Source organism: Anas platyrhynchos, chromosome 2, assembly GCF_047663525.1.
Source record: "Anas platyrhynchos isolate ZD024472 breed Pekin duck chromosome 2, IASCAAS_PekinDuck_T2T, whole genome shotgun sequence".
Lineage (NCBI taxonomy): Eukaryota > Metazoa > Chordata > Aves > Anseriformes > Anatidae > Anas > Anas platyrhynchos.
Genome location: NC_092588.1, coordinates 98,894,689 through 98,921,625, shown reverse-complemented (window position 1 = coordinate 98,921,625; position 26,937 = coordinate 98,894,689). Strand labels below are relative to the sequence as shown.

At 37.6% G+C, this 26,937-nt stretch overlaps 1 protein-coding gene and 1 long non-coding RNA gene across 2 annotated transcripts in view; one reads left to right on the top strand and one right to left on the bottom strand.

Annotated features, from left to right (window-relative positions):
- Positions 1-9,687, top strand: part of LOC106015266 (uncharacterized) — a 52,334-nt gene extending 42,647 nt beyond the window's left edge. Inside the window, exon 3 of the long non-coding RNA XR_001187173.5 lies at positions 7,558-9,687. This is a non-coding gene — a long non-coding RNA (uncharacterized lncRNA). The remainder of the gene's footprint in view (positions 1-7,557) is intronic.
- NEUROD6 (neuronal differentiation 6) overlaps positions 1-20,266 on the bottom strand; it is a 50,116-nt gene extending 29,850 nt beyond the window's left edge. Inside the window, exon 1 of the mRNA XM_072033280.1 lies at positions 20,233-20,266. The gene's annotated coding sequence lies outside the window, so the exon portion shown is untranslated. The remainder of the gene's footprint in view (positions 1-20,232) is intronic.
- Between the last annotated feature and the right edge of the window lie 6,671 nt (positions 20,267-26,937).

Genomic DNA, 26,937 nt, shown 5'->3' with positions numbered 1-26,937 from the left:
TGAGCATAATCACAAAAACATCATCACAATAGAGAGGCTGTAATTTTTGACAGAGAAGGAGTGGGAATAGGTGTTTCTTGAGAGGGTGCTAGAAACCTCTTCTTGAGAAAGGTCTTACACAGAAGAATTCATAGCAAGGACCTGTACTTCCTAAATCCCAAATTAAATTTTCAAAACTGGCAGGAATATAGGTGCCTTTGGCCCACTGACTTTCAATAAAAAAGAGTTTTGCTGCTGTTGGTGGTGTTTTGAAGACATCTGTCTGTTTGTTTTGTTGTTGTTGCCATTGTTGTTTTTGTTATTATTTTTTTAACTTTATCCAGGTAGAAAACAGTGCAAGAAACCCCCACAATATATCTGATTATATTCAAATATATCTGAAGACTGTTTTCAGGTGAGATGTTATGGCTTAAGTTCTAGAAAGAGGTAAGCAATCCAGGGCATTTGCTGTTTACAATTGCCAGATCTGAACTCTGTATACAGTCAGTGGAGATCAGGAATAGCCATGCTTATTCTGGTTGTCTGGAGAAGGTTGTCAGAACATGATCTTCCGTAACTACATGTGTCTGAAATCAGTTAAAAATAAAGAAATTAGATGTTTTTGGAAAGCTTCATGAGATCTGCCAAATCATGCCAGAGTAAATTCTTCAATCGCTAACATATTTTAGAAAAGTTGCTACTAGTGGCTTCCCAAGAAGCAGATGGGAAATGAGCAGAAAATGCAGGAGAACAACACATAAATGGGGAGGTAGGTGATAGCTATGTGGTGAATAAACAGAAAAAGAAAAAGCTTCCTTGGAATCTTATTCTGATGGCATGGCTGTTTTCTTGTAGATATCTATTGTAGGGTAAGGTCTTCCTGACCAAATACAGTGAGAGTCTTAATTTGAGGGACAATTGAAGAGAGTAATCTAGTATAGAAGAAACATCATACATGTTGGTTGGACAGTAAATAAAAAGCCATCTATTTAATAGAAATTTAAAGTGAACATCCCAGAATATGTCTGGGTCTTTTCTATTAGGTTTGTGACATTGGTGAATAATATCTTCCCTTGAATGATAAACTTGATTATCTTGTGCATATTCTTTGTTTTTAAAACTAGATAGCACATACTGCATTTGTGAATCTTTTCTTGTTACACCCAGTTATGACAGCAAGGTATGTAAGAACAGCAAAATCATTCTAGTGAGTATTAATTGGAAATTTATACGACTGTGTTTGTGTATGCAAAATATCTTCATCGTATGGTGAAAGATAAAATGAGGAAGGCTTGGCATTCCTATGGATTTTAAGTATTTATTTCAACATACAGAAAACAAGCCTTGAATTTATAAAGATGAATATAAGCTCCAGAAACCTGAATCTTAGAATTAGTTTTGGTTTAGACAGGAAGAAGAAATGTGAATATTGTCCAGAAACATCACTATTGCTCTTGAAGGTATGAGTGTCTCCATTGCAATCAGACTTTAGTCACATGTACCGTAGAAACAGTTGTTTCCCTTCACGTGTTCAGCCAAGCCACATTTATGTTTTGATGTAAGTTCTGTTCATATAGATGGGATCATAATACCTATCTGAAGATAGTCTAGGAGAGCCTTCTTGTAACTGCTAGGGACTCTGGCCTTATGCATGCCCCCACAAAGCAATTGTCTTGCATGTGTAGCAAGACCAGACCTACTGTGTAGACAAGGAAGTAGGAAGTAGGAAGTCCAGACTTGATTACCACTCAAGCTGTGATGCCTTTATAGATTGAGCTTATTCCTTAAAACATTGCAGTGGCTGAGAGAGACTTTCTGCTGGGATGTATGGGCAGCTTACACACCTTATTTTGCCTGAGAACAAGGTCAATCAATGTTCAGAAAACATACAGGGCTTTGTTATGTACTATGTATGTCATGAACAGAATGGGGGAGTCTGGGGTCTTAATTGCTAATGGTGTTATTAGTGTGAAGTTGGCTTTAAGATTTATTTACAAATCTGGTCCATTTTATTTGTGGTCTTGCTCATGAGTCTGATGTAATCATTTAATTCCTGAAACTGAGCATTCAGAGACAAACATCAAATATTGTGAAACTTGCTGAAACCATGAGATCTGGCAACACCACCTTTAAACTGGCACTACAGTTTTATGTTAATACACCTACCGTGTTTTTATACATTGCTATCTACCATCAAAAAGGCGTACACTGGCATTTTCCCTGTTTTATACTTTATTTTACAGTTGACTTTAGAGAGTATTATGTAATAATGTTAGTTAAAGACCAGACTCTGAAATCCTGGCTCTTGCTGAAGAATACTTTTCTCCATCAGTAATTCCAGAAGAGTCAGTCTTTACATGGAGAAAGCCACTAAAATCAGTGTGAGGGAACGAGAATTAATTGTCTACCAGGTTAATGTACTCCAGAACTTGAAGACCAGCTTGTGTTGCCAAATCTGAATGGTTTAATTTTTCAGTTTCTTGGCAGAGCTTTGGTTATTTCCTGTATGCCCAGAGCATGACTTTGAGGCCTAAAGGATTTGAGTAGATGATCCAATAGCATCAATGTCAATGATGCGTGATAGGATCCAAAATTGCTAAGGAAATAAAGGCTGCTTGTGCAGGATTTTTCCAATGCTAACTTCTGTGGTTCCGGGATAATTTTATTCAAGTATCACAGTATGAGAAAAAAAATCTGCCCTGGTAATTGAAACTTTACATCAGGCAATCATTCATTTTAATATGTCAAATGCACACATTACAAGAAACTGTTGAAAAACCCAGACTGGAAAACCCCAGGCCAAACCATATACCTCAAGATTGAAACCGATTTAAATTCCAAGAATAAGTAGCTGACAAAGATAATTTTCATAGATTAACATTTTTCACCTGGGTTTTATATATCTGGAAGAAATATACACTGCATTGGTTATGCATTGATCAAACTTTTATTGTGCCAGCTGTACTTCATAGACCTGAAAAAGTGATTCAAGCAAAACAAAAGAGAACATAAAAGCACAACTGTAATGGTTTTAAATCCCAAAGAGGCAATTACAAGTTTGATTCCAGTGATGCAGCTGGACTACATTGGAAAACTAAACACTTTACACATATTAAGTAGATACGAAGGCTAGGACTAGGACTGTAAATAATAAATCCATCCTGCAGTTTTATTTGTAAAGTACAGCCCTTTTAATAAGTTAGGAAAATATAGCAGTAAAATTCACACTAATTCTTGTGTAAAATGTAGTTTAACAGAGCTGAAGTGTTGAAACAGTTGTGGTTTTTTTTTGTTTGTTTGTGTTTTTTTGTTTGTTTTTAATTAAGTCGCACAATAACTAATCATTTAAATATTTAAATAAACAATTGGAAAGTGGAATAAAAGAATGTTGCAACAAGAATGAATTCGAATTCTTCAGCCTCTATATTAGGGTATATGCAATGTTTTATATTCTGAATGCTTCTTGGCCTGTTTTTGTAAAGAAAAGACCAGTAATTTTAGTACGTAATATTTGTATTTTCTCTGGAGGCTAAGAAGAAAAGGGAAGAGCAGGATAGCACAACATCTAACAAGCCATCCAAACAACGGCACAAAGATGGCCTGAGGTTTAAAAGCCTTGTGATACAGATGGCAACCAGCTAGGGAGACCAGGAGGGGAAGGAGGCAAACATCCGCCCCTATACACTCTGTTCCCAAAAGCAGCATTTGCATTCAGGGTATGTGCATGGGGTCTTTGCCATCAGGTCAACTATTCCGGCATAATGTGATGTGCTGAGTATAAGCGAGTTCTGCAGGCTTCTTCGGTAGGCACCCAAGAGACATTTCTGGAGGGCAACTCATCCCACAAGGAGTTGCTTCAGGCTGAGATGAATCAGCACGCTCCACTGAGTGCTGACAGATCCTAAATGGGTGGTTTCAAATAGACATCTCCATTTTAGATGGTTGAAGTTACGTGAAATTAGTCCTTCCCTCAATATATTTTTGATCCATCTTTTCTTCTTCTTGTGCTCTGGGCACACAGCTGAAGACAGAGCAAGCTGAGGAAATTCCTGGGCTGTTTGGAAAAGTTTTGTGTGTCTCTGGAGTAAAGTCTTCCTTGTAGCTCTCTCTGGATGGAGCAGGGTGTGAGGGTACTATCTGTTTGTAAAGGTCAAACACCAGAGTTTGGGCAAAAAATCTAATACGTTTATTCTCCAACATTTTGGCTCTCAGAATTAGAGAAATAAAATAAAATAAAATAAAATAAAATAAAATAAAATAAAATAAAATAAAATAAAATAAAATAAAATAAAATAAAATAAAATAAAATAAAATAATAAAATAAAATAAATAAAATGAATCATAAAATTAAAGAAAACAGGAGGGTAAAACTTAGCAGACTGCAAGGAAGAGAAATAGGACACTCAATGAGTAAGTCTAAACCTTTTTTATTTTAACTCCTTGTTTCCTCTTTTGGAAAATTCAGGTTCACTGAAACAACAATAAAACCTGCTTGTAAGAAAGGGTCATCTTGGCCTGTTCTGAATGAATCTGAAACATTTCATGCAGGGGGTGGGTGTCTTCTTGAAATGTTCCCTTTTGTAATTTTCAAGAACAGTTTACTCTTTTATAATTCAAGCCAATATTTTCATTACAGTATTTTAGTTAATTTATAATTTAAAGATTTAATAAGAATAAGAAAAAAAAATACATGCATGAAATATTTTAACAATTTAATCTTAGTGACTTCTATTCATTTGTCTTTTTGAACAGCATTATTTTTCAGGTTTTGGGTCTTTGCCAAAATTCAGAAATTTCTCATGTGACAGGAAAAACATTTGCTGCTTAGCTTAGTGGTTATAATCTAGAAAGATCTTTGGCTCAAAAAATAGTCAATGTCGCATTGTCAAATTTTGTGTGAACTGTGAATCGTGGGTTGATGCTGCTTTCCTTGGGAGCCTGGTAGGTTTGCTTCCTCTCTTCACCAGACACTGGTCTGGGAGAATAATGTTAAATATCCCCTAACGTTTTAAGAGACCTATCCTGAGAAGTACGATTCAGACTGGTATTTGCAACTACTTGGCCTTAATATCTGAGGACATCCAGAGAACATTGGCATATTCCCAGGTGGTAGAGGTGTGTGAACTGGCAGACATGGAGAGAGTTTGTTTCTGCTTTCTAAATGCATGAGTAGTGTGGCTGAAAGTGTTTCTGAATGTATTTAAAGTCTGTGATTAACACCTCTACTGACAGCAAGGGAGAAATGAGACAAGAAGCTGTAGTCAAGGTCCGCAAAAATAAATGAAATCATGGGCTGAGATGTTACGAACATAGCTAGTGCCACCTATAGGTGTAAGAGATGTAACTGGTGGAGCTGTCTGCTTTGCTCTTGAGGGGCACTGGAATACCTTTTGGGTTTTGACAGTACGGATGGTTGCTTGTAGTATTTTCAAGATTTGTAAATGTGTTGTATTTCTTTACCTTTTCCAGGATTTTCTGATATGGAGATGCTGTTAATATAGCTAGTGATTTGAATCCATGGAAGTGAACAGGGGGATATAGGTGATGAAAAGGGGAATGGTTGCAAAATAGTTTATTTTAGAAAACAGCAACAACAACAAAAACAGTCTATTTCATACTTTTACACTGTACCTAAAGGAGTCTAGGAAGTGTCTTGAGGTGAAGGACATGCACTTGTGTTTAGAGTCCTTTGCAGCAGGACCAGACTAGGACTTTGAGAAGAAGCTGAACTAGAGCTGACTAAGCAGGAAAAATAAAGCCATCCTTGAAAACAGAGTAGGTGCACAGTGAGTTTTTAAGGAAAGTTTCAAGGGATTCTCTAGCTTTGTAGTCCTATTGCAGTTATTATTACTAATTAAAAAAGAACTTTCAGACCATATAAAATACTGGTAGAATATTGTGTTTTGCAGTTAGGTAGGAATAGTTTGAGGAACACTATAAACTTGACATCTAGCCCTTGGTACCATTCCTACTTCCAAATTTTTTCAGTTTCTATAGATTTTAAAATACTTTTTTTTTTTTTTTTTTTTTTTTTTCCCCTCTGAAATATCTAGGGTATCTAGTGGGATAACATGAAACTCAGATGTTACAGATGGTAGAGATGTTCCTTGCTCCCACTTCATGAGACCCTATAAAGTTTTGAGGCCAAACATATTGACAGTTGCAGAACCAGGTTCTGGTTCCCAAGTCAGGAGAAATATTGAGATTGTTGAACTCTCAGTGTACCCACAGGTTACATATGGAGTTAGACAAGCTCAGTGCCACCACAAATGAGAACAAAAATCAATTTTATTTTCCACCTGGAAAAATTGATTTTACGTGCCAGGGTACACATTCAATAAAGAAAACATATAAAGCTATCATTTTCACATCCTTTTTCAATTCTATTTATTACAATAATAATTGTTTTAAAATGTTGTGTGGAAAAGTGAGTCTGAAGCTGACTTTGTCCTGTGCTGCTTGTTTTAGCATCTCCCAGCAGTTTTAAAATAATGTTTTGTAATGTTTCTCTTTTTATACAGCTCAGATATATTGTCATTTTTCTTCCTTGTTTCCTTCTGTCCCTATGTGAGGAATGTGACATTACTTCACATGGGATTTTTGTATTGCCTTTCCTTGCTTCTTAGTGCTTATCCTTAGTATGTGCCATGACACTATTTTTTGGTTAGTGCTATGGTCTGATGTTCTGTTTCCATTTATTGATAAGTACCAGGATTTGTACTATGCCTCATATTGCTAGGACTAAAGATAAAATATTTTGTTTTTCTAAATCTCAGGATATCCTCCCTGTCCAATGCTTTGTGTGTTGTTGCTCTTTATTACCAATGTGAAGTGAGTTATTGCCTTTGGGATAAGCTAGAGAAAAAACAGTGTGGCAGGCTTTTTTTTGTGAGCCTCCAGCTTCTTTGATCATTGTCTCTTAACTCTTTTCTCCAGTCAACAAAAGTCTGAACATTATTTTCCATGTTTCTCTATGTCTTTTAAAAACAAGTTGAACCACATTTTTTTTGGTGATGATAAATAGATTTCTTCTGGCTTGCCAAATAAGAAAGAGGGATTCTCATATCTGTATTAAGCACAAGTGATAGTTTTAGTAGAGTTGCTGTTAATCACTGTCTGGATTTAAATGTTTGGGCAAAGATTAGCTGCCAGTACAAAGTAAATAGCTTGACTGTTTAATCAAGATCTATCATTCCTCCTGGTCAGATGCTGCATTTTTTGTTTTAAAGCCCAACGTAATGGAGACACGAAGCATACTGAGAGGTCCTATTACACTATTAATAAATGGGTAATATTAAGGAAAATCCAGTTTGTTCCTTGGTGCACACTCAGGAGTGGGAAGAAAAAAAGGGGGGGGGGAGAGAATCGGGGGGGAGAGGAAGAGAGAGAGAGAGAGCGCTTCATCTACAGATAGATAGGTAGGTGTGTAATTTACAGTCCTTTTGAAAATATCTGTAAAGTTGGGGTCACGACTTTCAAAAGTACAGACATTTAGTCACTAGAGGGAGACATGATCGCGTATAACCCAGAGCACGTCTTCGACCACGCAGAGATCAGTGATGAAAATTTCCCTTGCAGGGAGGCAAATGTCAACCAACTTGGAGTGCTGTTACCCAAGTGAAAGGCTGCTGCTGCGTTAAGCGTTTCGGGGCTGCAGGATTACGGGACGGTGAAAGAAGCCTTCATGGACCTGCTTCATCCTCCAGGATACTATAGGCAATACCTTTCCGTAAAACACATCTGGGTTGGGCTCCAGTGAGAAGATCAGCTTTAACTGCAATGAGCAGAAGAGGCTTTGACCACATCTTTAGCTAGCACTGGCTGTGCCACACTACTTGTCTTTCTCAAAAAAAGACACCATTTCTAAGCCCAGAGCTATGTGGCTAGTGGAGAAGAGCAGAAGGTCACCACAGAAGGCACTGCCTCTCCTCAAGACCGCTTCTACTGTCAGAAACAGACGCGTACATTACTGGCTATTGCCACACACTGCCCAGTAGCCATCTAATCTCCCACTGCTGCCTTTGGGCTGAGCAAAGACACTGCTTGGGAAAAGCTGGTGAGGGAAGGAAGTGCAGGGAAGGCTCCTGAACCATTTGTTGGCATGGGCAGAAGACCTATTTTGTCTCTGTACAAGACCTGTAGGTCTTGTAGGGGACAATCTGTGCAACTGTTTGGCTGGAGAGAGTGGTATGCAAGGCTGGATTGACAGGGTCTCGCCCCAGTGATTTACAAGCTGAGGTGCAAACATTAGAGGCAAATTCTGCGTCCACTGGAAAGTACTTTGATCAAAGCACCAAGCCCAGTGCAAAGTCTGCACAAATGTTATTATTCATCCAAAAACCAAAAAGAGCAAGCCAAAGGCCCTGTCCACACTGGGATCAGGATTGGGCTAGCAACAAGCGTGTTGATGCTGATAAAACCACAGGGAAACATCTCTACATCTGGAGCTTCTGTTCAGTGTTAATCCATACTGGGATGCTGTTTAATAATGTATTTAACTAGAGTACTGCAAATGTGTGGTAAATGACATTTTTTACCATTACATTAATAATAGGTGTTATTTATCCTTTATTGCCCAGAAACATTTTAGGGACCGTTGTTAATATTTCCTAGAAATAAATGTTTATGGAATCATTAACTCTGGTTTTATTGGCCATATTTCTAACAAAGCTTCTGAGTCATGCCTTCAAGTCTGCTAGGATTTGTGATCCTATTTTCTGTTTGCTTTGTACATTTTGTCTGTCTGTGTAATTTGAAAAGAGAATCGTAGAGTGTAAGATGGAGGCAAGTATTCTTTATTTTAATTAAAATGCTAACATAAGAAATTATCTTATTGAATGATTGTGTTGTAACACAGCCACTTGCTCTGCCATACAGTAGTTAAGTGTGATTTGATGCTTCCTCTAGAATGCTTCCTATTCTCCAGGGCTTATACTGTAGCCAAAAAAAATCCCTTTAAGCTGTAACTTGGCACACAAATTCTCAGCTAAACTTCAGCACTGCTTGAAACTTAAAATACAAAACTTTGTTTTCCCATGTTCAGTTTGCTTTGGGACACCACACCTGTAGTTCCATGTATTGCTTTTTTGTGGAGTGATCGAAGAGCTCGATGTCTGTTTAACATTAAAAATGAAATGCTTCTGGCATTAATTTATAAAGGGGATTCATTACTGCCAACTGAGGGAAAATCCTATATCACAGGACAAATGAATTCTGGATGGACAAACATATGTCAGTGCACATGAAAAAAAAAATCCTGTTTTTTTTTACTTTTTTTTTTTTTTTTTTTTTTTTGGCAGGACCATCTGTTGCCCTGTCTAAATGGAAGTTTCTTACATTTGTGGAGGAATCTCCACAAAAAGGGGAAAAGCCTCTGTGTTTGACCCATGTCAGAGACAGAGGTGTCAGCTAACTGAACATTTGGTCCGATCCAAGCAAGAGCCCTCATCTCTTCTCAAACAGCAAAGTGAATATGGGGACTGACACAGCACCAACAGTGTGGATCTAGACTTTGCTGTAGACTTTAACCAATATTTCGTCTATTATTATTTATGTTTTAATAGTTTCTTGAAGCAAGACCAAGATGTTGTTGAGCATACTGCCTGTTTCCATGCCATTGACAATGGAATCTGATGGGTCATTTAGATTTGGGTAGATCATTTGATCTTTTGATGAATACATAATATTTAGGAGAAGAGTGAAAGTTACTGTAACCAACAAATACCTGTGCAACAAGGTTATGAAGTTGAGCAATAGATATGTACCTAACTTTTGTTGCTGTAGTTGTTGTTTCCAGTAAATTGTGTACCTGATTAATTTCAAGCCATTTTTGCAACATGCTTTTCCAAGGCCTTTACCACATACTTCATAGTTTCCAGATGACTGGGGAGTGTTTTCTAACAAAATTTATCTCCTTATTTTATTTACATTCACCTTTTGAATTTTCTTTACACATAAAAAATGAAAAAGACACTTTATTAGACAAATATATCTTTGTCTACAAAATGCCTTTGCAGAATGTTCCTTTGATAGAAACAAGGAAAAAATAGCTCTGTTACAGGAGAAAAGGAGCATTCAAAGGTTTGGGGGTGGTAGAAGTACCAACTTACATTTGAGAACAGGAAAATAAACTCACAGGTAGAAGAATTTGCAGTCATTTAAGACAGTAAAAAGTCAGAAGGAACATTAGAAGAAAACAATAGGACCTAACACAATAGCAGAGGAAAGTGAATGTTGATAAATGCAATTCCATACAGACCTGAATTTGAAATAGCCTATCTATTTCCAAGGTTTCAAGTTAGCTTTAATACACAAGGACACTTCATTATACCACTGAACACAAGTCGGTCAGACCTAGTCAGTTTGTAATAGTAGCTCAAAAGTAGGCAAGATGTTAGCACCTTTGAAAGTTGGACGATAAAACTATATCAATCAATTGCAGTTACAGAACAGTTGTAAACCTGGTAATGTCACCGTATGGCTCAGTGGTGTGTTGTCACTTGCAACATTGGATCAGAGATGTCCCAATACAAAAGATGCAGAACTAATTTTCTCCCTTCAGACAGCTCTTCTGTTCCTAAAACATTTGTCAAAGTCCAGTGCTTGTATATTAGCACAGCCTAGGAAATCTGCTTCTGGCTGCAAAGACCCATAAACTGGTGAGGATTTCCTGGTCTACCTTTCCTGTGCCTTTGGTTATACAAAATTGTGTAGTCCAGAAGAAAGCTTGAGTTATGGTTTTTACTTTACCATGAGTAAGCCATTCACTTTGTCTATTTTGAGACAGCAAGCCTCCAGTGGTTGTAAAAAGGTCCATTTCCATGTTATGTCACTGATCCTACAAGAAGCAAAGTGTTTACCTCTCTCTTCACCAAAGCAACTACTTATATGCTTGTTTTTGAGTATATAATGTCAGAGGACAATGGGGTGAACTAGCAAGCAAGGGAGTTCACTGTGTTTACATGGAAGAAGAAGGGCTGCTGAAAAATGAAGCCTGACCCTGCTCTTGGAGATTATAAAAATAACTAGCCTGAAATAAATGGAGTAACATTTATGCAAAAGTGGCTTAAGAGGAATGAAAACCTGGTCTGAAGCCTTTACTGGGTTAGTCTTTTCATATTTTTGAGAGCAGAATCAGTGAACAAGGTGAGTTAATAGTACACAAGTAAAATTGAAGCTTACAGCAATTAAATTAAAAGCTAAAAAGATTTGGAATGGTAAAACTGAATACATTTTGATTGAACATAATTCTATTGAAGACTATTAAATTACCACAGTGGAATAGAAGCACAAAAAAACACGATAATGAGTTCCTGAATGAAAATTTTAAATGGATAAACTGAAAAATTACAGGTACCCCGGTGTATGACATGCAGAGTGCTCATGATATGAGAACATGAATTATTTATATCTTCTTTAAATGTAGAATGTAAATTTGTTTTGAATTCATTTCTATTGGGAAATCACTACACAGTAAACATAACTGTCTCTTAGGGTGATGTTTTTTCTTTCTAATTATTATTATTATTATTTTATCATATTATTACTTGGAGAGGGGAAGAAAAATTGGGTATTTTGTGGCAATAAGACATTTAAGTAATGGTTATATTGAAAAAAAATGCAGTTCTTTACTTTGGGGTGAAATATACTGTAAGCTAGATAGCTGTCATGTAACTTAGGATTCATGTACTCCACTTTGATGTTTCTGTGCTGGGACAAAGAGGTTGGTGTCTCTCCTTGTTTCTCCTACAACAATATAATAAATTGGTAAACTGGTAAGGGACATAAAAGGGTCTAGCTTCTGTCCTATTAAAGTTGTACATGCAGAGGCAGGTGTCAAAACTTATGCTGAAACAATTAAGACTATAGAAATAGTCTAGTGATGGAGGGAGGGATAGCTTTTGTGACTAGCCTTCACTATCTTTAGTGACATATAGAATCCTGATTGCTCAGCTTTGTGAACTAAAAGGAATGAGCCACTGTTGTTATTACCTTTATTCTCATTTCTGTGTTGAACACACCCATACAAGTGTGTTCAACAGTAGGGTAAACGTATCACTTTAGGACAAACGGGTTTGTTGCAACAATTATGTTAACAATATGTTACATATGCTTGTAGCTTGTCTATTTGCATTCTTTTATCCAAGTGATTATTGCTTCTCCTTTGTAATACTGCTTTAAAATATTTCCAGTGGAACAATATGCATTTAAGTCTGGACTGAAGTCACTGGAGAACTAGGTCTTCCAGCTGTGTTTTGTACGCCTAATTTTAGAAAAGTTGAGGGAGAAATCTCCTTTTGGTTTCAGTGGGGCTTAGACCTTCAGGACTGCTGAAGTATCTTTGTCTAAAACTGAGTTATAAGGACTGTGGGTTTCACTGAATGGCTTGACCTTTGCAAACCTTACTGCTCATTTCTAATGACACTTTATTGGTCCATCTTTCCCACCCCAGGGAATGAAAATATCTTGTGAATAACAATACATAGCAATTATTAATTTTGAGTGGTAAGTGATAGATTAAAAATATTAAATTATTTTGCTAAATATACTGCACTATTTTTTTGTTACTTGTATATTTGACTTGCAATACATCTGGATCTGCAACTCCTCACTAGCTGCAAACTATGTTCTGCCCATTCTCAGTCCTCTGACAATGGGAAGACGATGAGCTAAAAATGTAAAGATTTTTGTTCTTATTATTTTGGAACAACTGCTCTCCCATTTTCTGCTGTTTTCTTTTCATGGACCATTAGCAGCTTCCAAAGGCAATATCCTTTCGCTGTCACACTATGCCATGGGGTGCCATTTCAACAACTTCAGACAAGGGCATTAAGTACAATTCTGGATGAGAGTCAGAGCATAACCAAATAAAAATAATAAAGGAAAGCTTGTAAGAGCAATTTGGAATGCTGTCCTGTGCTGAATTCATTTGCAGCTTAGCAGAGAGCTACCAATCACTGGTGATCAGAGCAATACTCCGCAGCACCTTATTTAATTGTAAAGTATTTCATACCCTAAGAAACATCACTGTTCATTTGCTTTTCCTTTTTCGGTGATCATCTTAGCTGAATGCTGAGCGGTGAATCAGTGGGAGGGGAAGAAAATTCATGTTTCTAATTCAAGGAGAATAAAAATGGACTTCTTGTTGTTCCTCTCCCTTCCCCCTTGCAATTAATCTGGAGTTATGCATTTCTTAGGATAGTTAAAAAAAAAAAAAAAAGCAAAACTGGAGGGAGGAAAAAAGCCTTCATAATCCTTCAGTAAATCTCTTAATGCATAAGAGCCAAATTCTGGCACATGTTGCAGACAGGTACAAACCAATCCTCCTGGCCAGCAGCAGGACTGTGGGGCGGAAGCAATTTCCTTTAGCTTGCCTCCCAAGGAGATCGAAGGACTTTTTCTACAGGTCCTCAAACCACCCCATGCTTTCTGGAGGACTCAGGCTAACTATGCTCACTGAAATAGCCCCTAACTTGGCACTGACTGATCTAACACTGCTTTTTGAATTCAATGCTTGAACAAATAACTCATTCTTCATAGTGGGGAAAATCCATAAGGTGTACAATGAATGGGCTATTCAGAGCAGGAATCCAGGCAGCCCCTGGCTCTGGTGCTGCATTCCCTCTCTGTGCCTCTTTGGTGGTGATAGATATGCCACTTAGCAGGCACTGGTTGGAAGTGTGGTGCAGAGATCCATGTAGAGTATGTCAGCTGGAGAGCAGATCAGTCAAGAGACTTAAGCATGGGGCTGGAAGGTAGCTAGGATGGTTGCTGTCTTGGCTATGCTGATAGATCACTTTCAGCTAGGTGCTTAACATCTGTGTATTCTGCTTTCTCCTGCTGTAAAAGGCTAATCTCTCTACACACGCATATCAAAGTTTTCTCTGGAGCCAGCCTGTGTAATATCTCAACACCAACATGGAAGGTGTTGTGAGACTGCAAATGCTGCTAAAGTGCTATGAAACTGCATTGGGATAGGTGTTGCATGTTACTAATACCTCACTACCAGAGTGCTTACATTTGATTTGATCCTTATGTAAAACACAGTTTTATACTGCTTCCTGCTTCCCTGAACAGTGTTTGAGGTTCATGTCATTTTCAGGAGTTGGACTTGATGATCCTTATGGGTCCCTTCCAACTCAGAATATTCTATGATTCTCCTGAATAGAGGAACTATTTCAGCTTGACGTGATAGTCTAGACAAGGGTGTCCTTTGCTGGAATAGACTGTAAAGAAAAGGCTAGGGTAGACATTCTCTTGTCTCAGTTCCATTCAATTAGTACAGATTACTAAATTGGTAATTTGATTACTGAATCTGATTACTCTGATCTGTACTGATCTGATGTGCTTTTTTTTTAAAAAAAATCTGTATTTCCAATCCCCTTCAACATCTGCAGCACCCATTGGCTCCACAGCCCCACAGCATCCACAGCTCAGCTGCATCTTATATGATAGGGAAATTCTTTCAATTAATTTTGAGCTGTCCTTTGCTAGTTTTATTTTACAGCCTTGCTTCTTATGTCAGAATGCATGGCAGGTGATCACTCCCTCTTTCACAGCAGCACTCATGGCTTTATATATTTATTTATATACCCATGCCATTCTCCCATGCCAAGGTGGAAGAGTCCTACTCAATTTAGAAATTCCTCTTTGAAAAAAATTTGATACAAATGCTGTGTCCTACATTAGAGCATTCTTGCCACCATTCCCTTTCAATTCCCTGCTTTGGCGGGGGGGGGGGGGGGGGGGGGAGGGTGGACCCAATGATCTCTTGAGGTCCCTTCCAACCCCTACAATTCTGTGATTCTGTAATTCTTAGTTCCTCTACATTCTTTTAAAGTAGTGGGGATGGACTGAAAAATAAACATGTAGAAGCCCTTTTTTTTTTTTTTTTTTTTTTTACAAAATGTTATATTTGGATCTTTTGCTTGTTTTCTGTGACAACTCTGTCATCCACGTGCTTGCAATGCAATTATTTCAGATGTGGAAATAGTATTGTTACTGTGACGGGGGGATATGTGAATCAATGATATCTTGGTGCTGTGTGATAGAACAAACACTTATCACCACTGTAGCACTGAGCATAAGAGGAAGGAGCCGTCCAGACAAGCACAGCTTCTTCTCCATTCTGCCTTGTTTGCCTCTTTGTCTGCTTTATGATGCCCCACATTTTATTCGTCACCTTCAATTGTTTTCTTATTGTATGTTCACTAGAAAAGCAAAAAGCCTCTCTAAAACTGCTGGACTGAAAATGAAATATAGGATGGCTGCAGGCTATGTTTTTCTTTGCTGGGAAGCACTACCATGATAATTGTTTCTACAAAAAGAAACTACTACTCTTGCAAAAAAAAAAAAAACCAAAAAAAAAAAAACACCCTCTGTTTGCTTGAACCTACCATAAACTATTGCTAGTAATTATAGAAGTCGACTGCACAACAGCTTAATTTGACTTAATTGGCAATTTTTTAAAGCTGCAACACAATAAAAATAGAAAACAAACTCAGTACACAGGTTCTGGAGATGTTAAATTTTACTTTAGGAAAAAGCTGTAAACCTTCATGCAATGTGTTGGTTTGAAATTTACTTTAGTTAGTAACATATTTTTCTTCTTTTCTTTTTTTTTTTTTTTCTTCCATTGTGATATGAAAGTGTATAAATATGCAGAAGTGTCTGAAAGAAGACTAATTTTTGCCTCTTGTTCTCAGTGCTAGGTTCCAGTCTGATAGAAATGTTTCACAGTGAAAGATGATGGAGAGGGAGATCATCTGCCAGCCTTATTGCTCTATTAATAGCCACAGGGTTGGGGTATTCTCTCTCTCTTTCCCTCTCTATATTTTTATCTTTTTTTTTTTTTTTTCCAAATAACTAGTAATTCGAAACGTCTTTTTTTTTTTTTTTTTTCTTCTCCAAACTGGTCTTAAGAAAATGGTGGTCTGCTAGAGGCACAAGTCCTCCTTGAGCTACAAATTTATCCATTGTGGATTTAACTTTAAATAGATTAGTAGTCCCCTTTAAGTCAATTGAGCTTTAGTGGGTATTACAGAAAATTAAGCCATCTGTACACACTACCAGTGAGATGATTTAATTACCCAATGTTCTGATATGGTAAGAGAACAATTTATATTAAGTCAATGTTTATTTATTTGAATGTGAGCTGAGGTTTGTATATTATAATATAGAGATACTATACAACTTGATGTGATGACAATGAATTGATTTATACCTTAAGTATCTAAAGGCTGCAAATCTATGTAAAAATATAAATATTTTAAGTTTATAATATAAATAATATAATATAATATAAATATAAATATCTAAGTTTAAATATAAAGTCCAGAACTGTAAAAATTAGAGTTCAGACTTTACATTCACCACATTTCACATCTTTCCTCTTCCATATGAAGCATCTAGACCCAGCTTCTTGGAGAGTTGCACTGGCTGTGGGAATCCCTCAGAGCTCTCCTAGGTCCTTCTCTAGAGAAGACATTGTAGATGGAAGGGACTCAGGAGGGACCTAGGGCATGTTATGGCTACTGGATGTTTCCTAATAGTTTTCCAATGGATAAAGTTTACTGCAGCTGCAGACAAAGAACTAATCAAAGAACTGTTCACAGAATGCATAAACTCAATACTATGGAATGGTGATAATAGTATGATTTCATGATTATTTTACATATAATAATATGGATTATATTGTACTTCATAAAATAATATTATATTCCATTTAATAATATGGATCTACTCAAGACTGATATTATTTCTCTGGCATCAGAGAACAGACTATACACTTTGTCTAAAGGAGTTCAAGCTCAGGAATTATAGGTATGTGAAGCTGATTTTATGCTACGTTTGAACTTCCTTCATTCTAGAATTGGTGCACAATAAAGCTCTTTTAAGTTGCCTAGCTAGTAGCCAGTTAGTAACCAGTAGGTTACTAGCTAGTAACCTACTGGTTATTAGCTAGTCCCAGCTAGTAACCAGTAGGTAAGATTGCTCCCCTAATTTCTGTGATAGTGGCTGGCAGAATCATTGTTTCCTCATTATGACTTTGTCACAATGATGGTTTGACTTGGTGGTATAAATGGTTCAAAAGTTGTCAAGAGAAACACATGAATCATTCCACTTAATGAAGAAAAATGAGTCCTACCTATGGCAGAGACTGTACAAGGTGTCCATAGTGCACATTTCCAGTGAAAAATGAGCCACACTACATATCACTTGGGCAATCCTGGAAAAAGACATTGACTACACTCCCATACTTTGCATGCTTTGTGCTTCAATGAAAGAATTATGCTGGATTGTTAGTCCTCAGTAGTTTAAGGGACTCTTAGTTTGGTTTTTGTAGGAACTCCTGTGCTGATGCTGATGAATACCCTGCTGAAGTGTGGCTAAATTGTGAATCAAAGAGAAATGTGATGGGCATAGCACTGAGGTTTGTATATTTTTGAGATATCAACTGATACGTTTAGCAGCTGAAAGCCCATAATTCCTGTACTACACATGGGACAGGGTCAATTTTTGTAAGGAGATCTTGTAAACCAGCACAAGAGAGGAGGCTCTTTGGTTACAACCTTTCTTTCAGGTCTGCTGCCAGATCCAGGGGATGATAGTCACTCATTTTGTAGACTCTGTTTCATGTGACAATCCTTAAAGACAGAATGTAATTTTCTGTCACTGATCCCATCTTAAATACAGCTGTTTTAGTGGTCTGTCCTTCACTGTCCTTTCTATCCTGGTCTCAGCATTACACACACTGCAAGTAGATTATGCTGGCCATAGAAAAATAGACTGAAAAATAACTGTAGATCTTTTTTCTGCTTTATTCCTGCAGTCAAATTCCTTTTAATGACAGAGTACCAACTTATTAATAGTGGTTTTTTGTTTGTTTGTTTGTTTTGTCTTAACAGCAAACTGTTGGAGCACTTATTAATGACTGAGAGCTGAAAAGCTAGAATCCAAGTTGTCTAATGAAACTCGGCGTCATGTGAAGTCTTCAGACCAGATTTAATGATGGCATTTAGGGGGCCATGGAAAAAGAACTATCTGTTGTACTGATAGTTGTTCTGTTGTTCTGCAGGTAAGTTCTAACATTATGTTGAGATACATAGATGTCATTTTTATTTATTTATTTGTGTGTGTCTGTGTGTTTTTAAAGCTTAATTGATTTATGGAAAAAAGAATCATTAAACTGTGGAACTAATGGTCTCATACTGTCCAGTCAGCATTTGAAACCTATGGGCAAGAACGTCCCTGTCTTCGTGGCTATAGACTTTTAAGTCAGAGCAATAACATGCTGCATGCTCTTCACACTGTTTAGAAAAGGGAGGAGAACATTTGAGACTCTGCTGTAACATGAAGCTACAGGAAACTTCTATTTAAAAATGGCAGGAGCTGCCACATGATCTAGATTTTTTGCAGTTAGTTTTAGCTTCCCATGATCAAGAAGAGATCACTAGCAACAGGAGAAGGAGTGGAGCTTTTAAACAGTCCTAACCTGCATATTTATTACCTGTCAAATAGCAACAACAAAGTGATTCATCTAATGTGTTCATTGAGCACTGGAGAACTGTGCAGCTTGATTCATGGAAGGTTACAACATGTCCCCCTGTTATGTTCTCTTATCTACTGAAATTGACCGAGGGAGAAGAGAGTGAAATTCACAAAATTCTAGCTCAAGGACAGTGAGTGGAGAAGTTCCCACTTTGTGGGAACATTTTACATTACATTATTCCTGAAGCAGATGTAGATATTTTGTTGTTCTAATGAAAAGTATCTAATGGCATCTGAGAATATTATGTGATGTGGAAGTTATACAATAAAATACTAGATCTGTTGAGAACATGAAGATGCTCAGTCAAAACACTGAAAACTATGTCCTCCCCAAAGTACTTCCACAACATACAGTCAGGTGACAACTTTGACCCCAACCTAGTGGCTTAAAACTTCAAGAAAAAAATTAAAAACATTCAGGTGGGAATTTCTTTAAGATAGTCCAAACCTGGAGTATTTGCATTATATATATGTTAACAGCATTCTAGCTAGTAAACTGCACTCTTTGATTTCATCTAAACTGGAAGTACCACAGTGAAAAAAATAATATTAATTATACAATAACATAAAACAGAATCGTTAGTATTTCCACTTCACAGAATCACAGAATCTCTAGGTTGGAAGAGACCTCAAGATCATCGAGTCCAACCTCTGACCTAACACTAACAGTCCCCACTAAACCATATCCCTAAGTTCTACATCTAAACGTCTTTTGAAGACTTCCAGGGATGGTGACTCAACCACCTCCCTGGGCAGCCTGTTCCAATGTCTAACAACCCTTTCAGTAAAGAAATTCTTCCTAACATCTAACCTAAAACTCCCCTGGCGCAACTTTAGCCCATTCCCCCTCGTCCTGTCACCAGGCACATGGGAGAACAGGCCAACCCCCATCTCGCTAGAGCCTCCTTTAATATACTTATACAGAGTGATAAGGTCACCCCTGAGCCTCCTTTTCTCTAGACTGAACAAGCCCAGCTCCTTCAGCCGCTCCTCATAGGACTTGCTCTCCAGGCCCCTCACCAGCTTCGTCGCCCTTCTCTGGACCCGCTAAGGGAGTAAAAAGGTGTGCATTTACAAGCACACAGAATTAAATGATTGTTTGAACTTTTCCAAGGCTCATTAAAGGCTATGTACAGATATATCAATTCTTATATAACCTGAGCTAGTTTGAAGTCCGTAGCTGGGATACTCCAGTTACCACACAAGCAAAACATTGTAAATTTGGATACAGAATGGCTTTGTTGTTAGTGAAGATTAATTTATGTGCCGACTTGCATATTCTTGTATTCTTTTCCCTATTATACCTGTCTAAAAATTCCCTATTATACCTGTCTAAAAATAAATAAATAAATTAATTAATTAATTGTGTGTAAGTAGCTCCCCTAACTTAAATATTAATTTCTTTTCCACGTGCATTGACATTGCCTCTGGCTAAGATAACTTCATGAAATGAGTGAGTGTCGTGGTTTAACCCGGCCGGCAGCTAAACACCACACAGCCGTTCGCTCACCCTCCCCCCTCCCTCTCTGGGACGGGGGAGAGAAATGGAGAGTGAAGCCCGTGAGTTGAGATAAAGACAGTTTAATAAGACAGGAAAATAATAATAACAAAATAATAATAACAATAATAATAATAATGATACAATGGTGATAATACGAAAGTAATAGTATGTACAAACAAGTGATGCACAATGCAATTGCTCACCACTCGCTGACCGATGCCCAGCCTCACCCCGAGCAGTCCGGCCCCCTCCCCCCAGCTAGCCACCCCTATATATTGTTTAGCATGACGTCAGATGGTATGGAATACCCCTTTGGCTAGTTTGGGTCACCTGTCCTGGGTCTGTCCCCTCCCAGCTCTTACTGCACCCCCAGCCTGCCCGTTGGCAGGACAGAGCAAAAGGCTGAGATGTCCTTGGCTTAGTATAAGCACTGCTCTGCAACAATTAAAGCATCGGGGTGTTATCAGCACTCTTCTCATCCTAAGCCAAAACACAGCATTCCACCAGCTACTAGGAAGAAAATTAATTCTGTGCTAACTGAAACCAGGACAGTGAGTGTGTAAGGTAGAGAGAAGAAGCTTCTGGTTTTGTGGTTTGGGGGATTTTTTTCCCCAGACATTAATGGTTTTCTTTTTCTTTTTCTTTTTTTTTTTTTTTTTTAATTTCATATGGGAGTGGTGAGCATGTGCTAAGGGAAAAATGAGACCCCAAATGCAGCAAATATACAGCCCCTTTTGATTTTGTTATCAGATTTCACCTACACCTGTCAGAAAACTAGACAAATTGACTAAGAATCTCAGCTGGATTAAGTCGGTGTTCCTCTACTGTCTTCAGAGGAACCATAGCAATTATAGGTGTTGTGCTCTTTGGTGGAACTGACTTAACACAGCAGAGAATGTGGCCTCACTCTTTTATAGATAAATTATTTCAAGATGTTCAGAGCTGTACTTCCACCAAAGATTAATGGACATACCTCAGCATGATTGGAAGCATCTTGGACATCGTGTGGTCTTTTCATTCTTGTCATTGAAACATCTCTTGTTCCCCTGAAGGGACTCTCTCAAGAGTGATCATGATGTAGATAGTATAACTGTAACCCATGGAGGTATTATATAGGTACAAATGAAATGCAGGTAGCATACCTTCTTGACACATCATATATGATTTTGTTCTCATTTCCTGCCATATCATTCTTTTGTAACTACTTCGGAGTTAATGCTGTTTGGCTTAAGAAGCTTGTCTAATTTTAACACTGAATTTTTGGCTTTCTGCCTATATTCTCTGAACTGTTGTGTTGTGGGTTGTTGTTTTTCCCAACGTAATGTCTAGCAATACTAAGCACTGATCTGAATTCTTTTGGACTTAAGAAAAAGTCAATATATTTGTTATGCACATGGACTTTCTCCTTATTCCTTTGACTCTACATAAAGCCTAGCACGATGTGGTTAAAATAATACATCAGAAAGAACCGGTAAAAAAAAACTCACTTGTGAGTTGTGGATCATTATTTGTTATTACCTCATTTAGAGTCCTCTAGAGAGCGAACTGCAGTTTACCGTGTGTTATTATACTACTAAGGTGTACTCAGTTTTTAAAAAATGCAGAGAAGTAGTCCACCAATAAAAAGTTCAAATAGATATGTGCCAGAGGTATGCCCACAGTGATCAGGAAAGCTCTGTAGTAATTTTCCATTCCCTTATGTGCCTTAGGTTTTATGCCTGGATATCTTACATTTCATACTAACCTTATGCATGGTCAGAATACTGTATCTCCAAAAATTTCTTAATATCCAGGTGGCATCTGGAGCTTATTCTTTAAATTTATTTCACTGTGGGTGCCATCATGACATAATGGCTTCTGTTCATGCTCCTGCCATATGCGACCCTTCCTGCTCAAAGATTCAGTGCCTGATTTTCTGTGTTACTAGATGTGTTGAGTTCCTTCCTTTTAATATTGTGTGTCTACTCATTGTTTTACACCTGCTGCAGTTCTGAGAGATATAGCACTCTGGAATCAACTGTAAATGAACTCCGACCATTAATGACAATCTATTCTCAGGGATCCTATATAAATGTATTAATGGAGTCAGTCAAGATGTCTCTAATCAAAAACTTAACAATTTAAAATTCTACACCTCTGAAACAATTAGTATGATAAACCTATAAACCTTCTTTTTCATTCCCACCCATTCCAGAAACTCTTGCTTAAAGAGATTTCATGTAAAAATTTAAGGCCAATGAAGGATATAATTTTTTTTCTGATCACTAATTTTTTAATGAAGGCTCTTTGAATTTTTTTTTTTTATTTTTATTTTTTTTAAGGCATTAAGCTTAGGATAGTTGTCTCAAATTTAGAAAATACCATTCTCTACTGTTCATTTCATGGCATACACCTCATTATTCTTCACCTTCTAGGATCTTCAGAAAGCTTCCAAAGACTGAAATAAGAATGGATTTTCCAGATGTCAGACTCAGCAGTGAACGTGCAGGTGAGAAAGGGATTCCTTTTTTGATTTTTTAGGAACATGAGAATCAATTTGCAAGGTGAAATCACTTCTCAGTGTTCTCTCCAGGTGGAGGAGGACATCCTAAAAGACCTTGATTTAATTCTTGGCTCTGTCATAGTCTTTTTATATGGTCATAAGCAGGACATTTTATCTGGCAGTTACTCAATTTTTCTTCTGTCCATTCATCTCCCATTGCAGTTGTACTATGAACTATATAAAAAGGAAATGCTTTACTCTGTATTGCACAAAGAAGAAGAAATTCTAAGAAAAATCATGTAACACAACCCAATTTTACTGGTTTTAAGAGGCTGACTCAATTCAGTGAGTAGCATGATGAACTCTGAAGGGCATGTACTTCATGACGCTGTGTGTGGTCTGAAATCTTATGCAAAGACAGATTGAAATCCTGATATTTTAATGAAGCTTTAGGTATGAGGAATAATACACTGTCATATTAAATGACGGTAGTGAGTTATTTCACCAATTTGCAAGTTCCCATAACACTGTAAACAAAAATTAAAAAGCCTTACCCTTGGAAGATTTTGAAAAAGAATCAAATCACATAGAAAATCTTTGTATTTGAGAATAGCCTAAATAGAAGAGTTGCAATATTATCGCAATAATTTCAAAGCAAAAGGATAAAGCTAGGAAGCCAAGTATTTCATAATGAATGCAGCATATAGCTTTTAAACAGGGCTAACATATGGACCACTAATGTGAATGTGAATGCAAATTAGATACTTTTGATTGCTTGAAATAAAGTCAGCAGAATCCAAGCTTCAAAAAGCAAATTGTGTGGATTTAACTACCTGAGTGCCACAGAAAGAATACCATTCCTACAATATTTCCATATGAAACAAGGTAATGAAGCTAATTAAGCTAATTCTAAGGCAAGATGCCCTAGATAACTTGAAGATGAATTGTATGTTTTCTCTGTCTTTTCTTTTCTTTTCTTTTCTTTTCTTTTCTTTTCTTTTCTTTTCTTTTCTTTTCTTTTCTTTTCTTTTCTTTTCTTTTCTTTTCTTTTCTTTTCTTTTCTTTTCTTTTCTTTTCTTTTCTTTTTTTCTTTTCTTTTCTTTTCTTTTCTTTTCTTTTCTTTTCTTTTCTTTTCTTTTCTTTTCTTTTCTTTTCTTTTCTTTTCTTTTCTTTTCTTTTCTTTTCTTTTCTTTTCTTTTCTTTTCTTTTCTTTTCTTTTCTTTTCTTTTCTTTTCTTTTCTTTTCTTTTTTCCTTTCATTTTTTCTTTTGGCTTACCTGAGTTTCTCAGCCTTGGTTTTATTTAACCTTTTGAGTCCGCTATCTGTCACCTATAACTACAGGTGTTTTGCAAGGTAGCTGTCATTCTTAGAGGTGATGCAGCTTGCTACAAATATGTTGTTTTTGAGAAGAAGCAGCACTACTGGTGCTGACTGGAGCAAGCAGTCATTGGAAACTCCTCAGCTCATAAACTATAAAGGAAATTTAGCAGATAGTGTGATAGGGCTTTTAATATATTCTGGCTCAGATAAATAAAGGTAGAAAAACAGAACTTGCCTTAAACCTTTGAATTTCTTGTGTAACATCTCAGCAGGACACATATTTCATTCTGCACCTAACCTTGCTGGGCTGTGAAAATGGGAAAACTGTAGAAAAATATTTATTTTCTCCACAAGGCATTGCCCTTCATGAAAAAGCAGAAAGCTGCTCATAGTGAGGACAAACAAGAGGGCTGCATACTGCCCTGCATCTGGCATGGCTTGCCCCTGTGCAGCAGGTTTTTTGTGTCCTCACTGCGAAAGGTGGTTTGCAAGTAGCATGGCAGATGCTGTCAAGAGCTTTTGTGATGGGTGATCATGAAGCTATGTAGCCTGGAGGGGGAAAAGAGCAACCCCAGCTAGTAGGAGATCCACAGGTGAGACAGCTTCATGTCCTGCTTGCCAGCTCTGATCCCATTTTATGGCAAAATCTTGGGCTGTACCAGAAGAGTGTCAAGAGATGGCTTCATTCACCATACCTCCTGATCCCATACCCTTCTTCTGTCAAGCTCTCTCTATCACCCAGAGACACCAGCTAGGCTCCAAACTGCTGTTCCGTGCAGGGAAACCAGCCCTTAGCACCCCTCACAAATAGTTTTGCTTCACAACATCAGACATCTCAGCTCCCACCCCTGGCCTAACTGCACTAAACACAACCCCATCCACGCCCATTTACTGCAGCTATTCTGGGTACTCATCCAACATCCTCCTGCTACATCTGGTCACCTTCTCAGTCCACTAGCATCCTGTTTTGTCTGTTTTGTAGCATCTTTCCCATACTCAACCTGGCACATGGATACACCAGCCCAAACCCTGACTACAATTGCCAGGTTTGGGGCTGTTGCCTGTTTCCTCATTGTCATAATTTGGGGAAGGGCATCATGATCCCAAGCTGAAGTTTAGGGGAAGAGGAAAATAACTAAATGAGCTCATTTACATGTTTGCCAATCACTTGCCAATTTGCAAATATGTGAATTAGCGCATTCTGAAATTTGCATAAATTCACACATGGAGCAGTGCAAGACTTGGCAGCAATGAAACAAAAAAGAAAATATATTAATGGCTGTGCAAAAAGGAAAGAAAACTGGTTCCAGAATATAAATGTCTTTATGACTACATAAGGAACAGAGAAATGGCTATTGAACCTAATATTGCTTGTCAGATTCAGCACTGGTAAAAACAGATGTAACTTTGTTAATATCAGCAGTACCCATTTAAATAAGGCCTGAAATTGGACTTCATGATTCAGAGCATTGGCTTGAGCTCCCTTCTTTTTTGGTGAGCCATAAGATATGGTTGGAAAGACTAGAAAGAAAAATACTTACCAAAATAAAAAGTGGTACATGAGGTGTTGGCCAGTGTTAGTGAAGGTTTTTTTTTTATTTTTTTTTTTTGGGGGGGGGGGTCTCTAACATACACTGCATGTTTCACAGCAGCATTACTCACCACTGTCTGTATGCTTGCACACTGGGAATGATTTTGATTTAAGCAAATAATGTTTCTAACTTATGGCTGTGTTAACATCTTAAGTTGAACCTGGAGAGCTTTCTGGATCACTGTTGTCGCATTCATGTTCATGCATGGGGCTTAGCTAATGAGGCTGCGGAGCTCTAGCTGCAGCTTGACTCACAGTTTTCCTCTGGAGGGCAACCAGAGAGCCAGCAGGTGTGTGCCATTTGCAGCTAGAGCTCACTGCAGCTGCTGATTGGTCTTATTTGTGGATGTTTCCTCTGTGTCTTCAGAAGTTTGTAGGCAGTTTTGCTGGATGGTAGCTCCTACCTCTCAACAGGGTGCTTACTCTAAAGCGTGTGTTCACATAGGCTTCCTAGCCTGTTTCAGGGACTGATAGATAAAGCATAATGCTACTCGATCAGTTGTGCTTTCCCAGGTGTTGCTGTCTCAAGCTAGGTATCACAGCAGGCAAAATTGGCTGATAATGTCAGTGAACACCCAAGTCAATCTATACCACACAGTTTTTATTAACAGAGGTGTAACTGCTGTGGATAGGCATGGCAAGGAGTGATTTATGACATACGCCCTGCAAGGGACAGTATTTTATGCTAACAGAACTGGGCTTTAATCAGTGTATTCTACTTCACCTGCAGATGTTGGAATAATCAGTGCTGCAGAAGCACCCTGCCAATGGCAAAAATGAGAAGCCTTTGCTAGTCCTAGATCCTGTTATTGTAACAAAAGCTGCTTCATAAATGGGTCTGGCCTCTGTTGCTTATTGTCAGCACCAAAATCTTTTATGAACTGAAAATCAAAAGCATAAATCTGTGTACAGCAACTAGTATTAGCAGTGTTAGAGGTCACAGAAATCTCTTTTCTTGAAAATGCCTTTTTATAACAACGGATTTTTGACTAGAATGAAAATGATAAATTTGACTGCAGACTGTTGAACTTATAAAAGAAATTCAGGCTTCTGTTATTACAAAAATCTATCTTAGATTAAAATTGCATGCGTGTGTTTTCCTTTGGAAAACCAATTTTATTTAGGGGATTTTTTTTTCATGAAATATTACAAATACTTTTTATGGAAGCAGAAGTTTTGATATTTTTTATTTTTTAGGCATTGATGCTCAATTTTAAAAATTCAAACAAAACTGAAATTCAACTTTTTTCTGAAGTGCCTTGCTACCATGGTCTTCAGGAGCCTTGCTAAAGCTTTTTGAATCATTAGGTGCATGGTATTCACAGATCTGTTTTTCCTACATAAAAACAGTGGCAACAGATTGGCCCCTGGCTGACTGTGTTCACTGAAACCTACATAGGAGTATGTATCTGTAAAGGAGTAGTTATTAGAAAGAAGTTATTAGAAAAAAAAAAAAAAAGAGAGAGAAAGAGAGAATATAAGGGGGGAAGGGGGGAGTGGTATAAAAACCAGTAT